Below are 5,510 nucleotides of genomic sequence, written 5' to 3'. Positions count from 1 at the left end.
GATTGAGATTCATATGATGATGCTTGTAATCTAGATGTCATTATGCTAGTCAAGTGAGTTTTACTTATGTGATCTCCGGAGACTCCTTGTCCCACGTGTGTAAAGGTGACAAGTGTGTGCACCGTGTGGGTCTCTTAGGCTATATTTCGCAGAATACTTATTCACCGATGAATGGCATAGTGAGGTGCTTATTTATATCTCTTTATGATTGCAATGTGTTTGTATCACAATTTATCTATGTGCTACTCTAGCAAAGTTATTAAAGTAGTTCTATTCCTCCTGCACGTGTGTAAAGGTGACAGAGTGTGTGCACCGTGTTAGTACTTGGTTTATGCTATGATTATGATCTCTTGTAGATTATGAAGTTAACTATTGCTATGATAATATTGATGTGATCTATTCCTCCTACATATGCATGAAGGTGACGGTGTGCATGCTATGCTAGTACTTGGTTTAGTCTTTTGATCTATCTTACACTAAAGGTTACTAAAATATGAGCATTATTGTGGAGCTTGTTAACTCCGGCATTGAGGGTTCGTGTAATCCTACGCAATGTGTTCATCATCCAACAAAAGTGTAGAGTATGCATTTATCCATTCTGTTATGTGATCAATGTTGAGAGTGTCCACTAGTGAAAGTCTAATCCCTAGGCCTTGTTCCTAAATACTGCTATTGCTGCTTGTTTACTTGTTTCTACTGCGTTACTACTGCTGCGTTACTGCTGCTTGTTTACTGTCCTGGGCAAAGCACTTTTCTGTGTCGTTGCTACTACTTATTCATACCACCTGTATTTCACTATCTCTTAGCCGAACTAGTGCACCTATTAGGTGTGTTGGGGACACAAGAGACTTCTTGCTTTGTGGTTGCAGGGTTGCATGAGAGGGATATCTTTGACCTCTTCCTCCCTGAGTTCGATAAACCTTGGGTGATCCACTTAAGGGAAACTTGCTCGCTGTTCTACAAACCTCTGCTCTTGGAGGCCCAACACCTGTCTACAAGAATAGAAGCTCCCGTAGACATCAAGCACTTTTACGGCGCCGTTGCCGAGGAGGAAAGGTAAAAAGGCACTCATACTCCGGTTCCGGTGTAAAGTACTTTTACTGGCGCCGTCGTGTGTGTGCTCGAAGCTATTTCCTTTAGATCCTGCAATTGCATCTTTTTGTTTCTTGTTTACACTAGTTTGGCATAATGGACAACAATGAGCTTCTTATTCTATTTCCTGATTTAAAACATGGATTGTTTGATGCGAAAATTAAAAAATCTATGGAACCTTATTTGCATGCTGATAGTAATATTAGTATGAACGCTTTGAACACCATTGTTGCTAATGATATAGAAAGTTCTAAGCTTGGGGAAGCTGGTTTTCATGATCTTTTTAGTCCCCCAAGCATTGAGGAGAAAATTTTCTTTGATGATACTTTGCCTCCCAGATGTGATGATTATAATGATAGTGGTCTTTTGGTGCCACCTACTATGGAGAGTAAATTTTGTTGTGATTATACTATGCCTCCTACACTTGATGAGAATAATAATGATAGCTACTATGTTGAATTTGCTCCTACTACAATTAATAAGAATAACTATGCTTATGTTGGGAATAGTAATAATTTTATGCATGAGACTCATGATAAGAATGCTTTATGTGATAGTTATATTGTTGAGTTTGCTCATGATGCTACTGAAAGTTATTATGAGAGAGGAAAATATGGTTGTAGAAATTTTCATGTTACTAAAATGCCTCTCTATGTGCTGAAATTTTTGATGCTACACTTGTTTTATCTTCCTATGCTTGTTACTTTGCTCTTCATGAACTTGTTTATTTACAAGATTCCTATGCATAGGAAGCATGTTAGACTTAAATGTGTTTTGAATTTGCCTCTTGATGCTCTCTTTTGCTTCAAATACTATTTCTTGCGAGTGCATCATTAAAACTGCTGAGCCCATCTTAATGGCTATAAAGAAAGAACTTCTTGGGAGATAACCCATGTGTTTATTTTGCTACAGTACTTTGTTTTATATTTGTGTCTTGGAAGTTTTTTACTACTGTAGCAACCTCTCCTTATCTTAGTTTTATGTTTTGTTGTGCCAAGTAAAGTCTTTGATAGTAAAGTAAATACTAGATTTGGATTACTGCGCAGTTCCAGATTTCTTTGCTGCCACGAATCTGGGTCTAATTCTCTGTAGGTAACTGAGAAAATTATGCCAATTTACGTGAGTGATCCTCAGATATGTACGCAACTTTCATTCAATTTGGGCATTTTCATTTGAGCAAGTCTGGTGCCCTTTTAAAATTCGTCTTTACGGACTGTTCTGTTTTGACAGATTCTGCCTTTTATTTCGCATTGCTTCTTTCGCTCGTGTTGGGTGGATTTCTTTGTTCCATTACCTTCCAGTAGCTTTGAGCAATGTCCAGAAGTGTTAAGAATGATTGTGTCACCTCTGAACATTTGAGTTTTTGATTATGCACTAACCCTCTAATGAGTTTGTTTCGAGTTTGGTGTGGAGGAAGTTTTCAAGGGTCAAGAGAGGAGGATGATATACTATGATCAAGGAGAGTGAAAACTCTAAGCTTGGGGATGCCCCGGTGGTTCACCCCTGCATATTCTAATAAGACTCAAGCGTCTAAGCTTGGGGATGCCCAAGGCATCCCCTTCTTCATCGACAAATTATCAGGTTCCTTCTCTTGAAACTATATTTTTATTCGGCCACATCTTATGTACTTTACTTGGAGCGTATGTGTGCTTTTGTTTTTGTTTTTGTTTGAATAAATGCTTGTGTGGGAGAGAGACACGCTCCGCTGATTCATATGAACACATGTGTTCTTAGCTTTTAATTTTCATGGCGAAGTTTCTTTTTCGTTAATTTGTTATACGGTTGGAATTGGAAAATGATACATGTAGTAAATTGCTATAATGTCTTGGATAATGTGATACTTGGCAATTGTTGTGCTCATGTTTAAGCTCTTGCATCATATACTTTGCACCCATTAATGAAGAAACACTTAGAGCTTGCTAATTTGGTTTGCATATTTGGTTTCTCTAGAGTCTAGATAATATCTAGTATTGAGTTTTGAACAACAAGGAAGACGGTATGGAGTCTTATAATGTTTACCATATGTCTTTTATGTGAGTTTTGCTGTACCGTTCATCCTTGTGTTTGTTTCAAATAACCTTGCTAGCCTAAACCTTGTATCGAGAGGGAATACTTCTCATGCATCCAAAATACTTGAGCCAACCACTATGCCATTTGTGTCCACCATACCTACCTACTACATGGTATTTCTCCGCCATTCCAAAGTAAATTGCTTGAGTGCTACCTTTAAAATTCCATCATTCACCTTTGCAATATATAGCTCATGGGACAAATAGCTTAAAAACTATTGTGGTATTGAATATGTACTTATGCACTTTATCTCTTATTAAGTTGCTTGTTGTGCGATAACCATGTTTCGGGGACGCCATCAACTATTCTTTGTTGGATATCATGTGAGTTGCTATGCATGTCCGTCTTGTCTGAAGCAAGAGAGATCTACCACCTTCATGGTTGGAGCATGCATATTGTTAGAGAAGAACTATGTGCCGCTAACTAAAGCCATGATTCATGGTGGAAGTTTCAGTTTGGACATATATCCTCAATCTCATATGAGAATAATAATTTTTGCCACATGCTTATGCATTAAAGAGGAGTCCATTATCTGTTGTCCATGTTGTCCCGGTATGGATGTCTAAGTTGAGAATAATCAAAAGCGAGAAATCCAAAATGCGAGCTTTCTCCTTAGACCTTTGTACGAGGCGGCATGGAGGTACCCCATTGTGACACTTGGTCAAAACATGTGCATTGCAAAGATCCGGTAGTCCAAGTTAATTAGGACAAGGTGCGGGCACTATTAGTATACTATGCATGAGACTTGCAACTTGTAAGATATAATGTACATAACTCATATGCTTTATTACTACCGTTGACAAAATTGTTTCATGTTTTCAAAATAAAAGCTCTAGCACAAATATAGCAATCGATGCTTTCCTCTTTGAAGGACCATTCTCTTTACTTTTATGTTGAGTCAGTTCACCTATCTCTCTCCACTTCAAGAAGCAAACACTTGTGTGAACTGTGCATTGATTCCTACATACTTGCATATTGCACTTGTTATATTACTCTATGTTGACAATTATCCATGAGATATATATGTTACAAGTTGAAAGCAACCGCTGAAACTTAATCTTCCTTTGTGTTGCTTCAATGCCTTTACTTTGATTTATTGCTTTATGAGTTAACTCGTATGCAAGACTTATTAATACTTGTCTTGAAGTACCATTCATGAAAAGTCTTTGCTTTATGATTCACTTGTTTACTCATGTCATTACCATTGTTTTGATCGCTGCATCCACTACATATGTTTACAAATAGTATGATCAAGGTTATGATGGCATATCACTTCAGAAATTATCTTTGTTATCGTTTTACCTCGCTCGGGACGAGCAGAACTAAGCTTGGGGATGCTTGATACGTCTCCGACGTATCGATAATTTCTTATGTTCTATGCCATATTATTGATGATACCTACATGTTTTATGCACACTTTATGTCATATTCGTGCATTTTCCGGAACTAACCTATTAACAAGATGCCGAAGTGCCGGTTCTGTTTTCTGCTGTTTTTGGTTTCGAAATCCTAGTAACGAAATATTCTCGGAATTGGACGAAATCAAGACCCGAGGTTCCTATTTTCACCGGAAGCATCCAGAACACCCGGGAAGGACCGGAGGGGGGCACTCGGGCCCCCGGACCATAGGCCGGCGCGGCCCACGCCCCGGCCGCGCCGCCATATGGTGTGGCCACCCCTTCGACCCTCTCGCGCCGCCTCTTCGCCTATATAAAGCCTCCGTCGCGAAAACCCCGATACGGAAAAACCACGATACGGAAAACCTTCCGAGACGCCGCCATCGCGAAGCCAAGATCCGGGGGACAGAGTCTCTCGTTCCGGCACCCCGCCGGAGCGGGGAAGTGCCCCCGGAAGGCTTCTCCATCGACACCGCTGCCATCTCCACCGCCATCTTCATCACCGTCGCTGCTCCCATGAGGAGGGAGTAGTTCTCCATCGAGGCTCGGGGCTGTACCGGTAGCTATGTGGTTCATCTCTCTCCTATGTACTTCAATACAATAATCTCATGAGCTGCCTTACATGATTGAGATTCATATGATGATGCTTGTAATCTAGATGTCATTATGCTAGTCAAGTGAGTTTTACTTATGTGATCTCCGGGAGACTCCTTGTCCCACGTGTGTAAAGGTGACAGTGTGTGCACCGTGTGGGTCTCTTAGGCTATATTTCACAGAATACTTATTCACCGATGAATGGCATAGTGAGGTGCTTATTTATATCTCTTTATGATTGCAATGTGTTTGTATCACAATTTATCTATGTGCTACTCTAGCAAAGTTATTAAAGTAGTTCTATTCCTCCCGCACGTGTGTAAAGGTGACAAGTGTGTGCACCGTGTTAGTACTTGG

Source organism: Lolium rigidum, chromosome 3, assembly GCF_022539505.1.
Source record: "Lolium rigidum isolate FL_2022 chromosome 3, APGP_CSIRO_Lrig_0.1, whole genome shotgun sequence".
Classification (NCBI taxonomy): domain Eukaryota; kingdom Viridiplantae; phylum Streptophyta; class Magnoliopsida; order Poales; family Poaceae; genus Lolium; species Lolium rigidum.
This window is presented reverse-complemented; position numbering follows the sequence as displayed.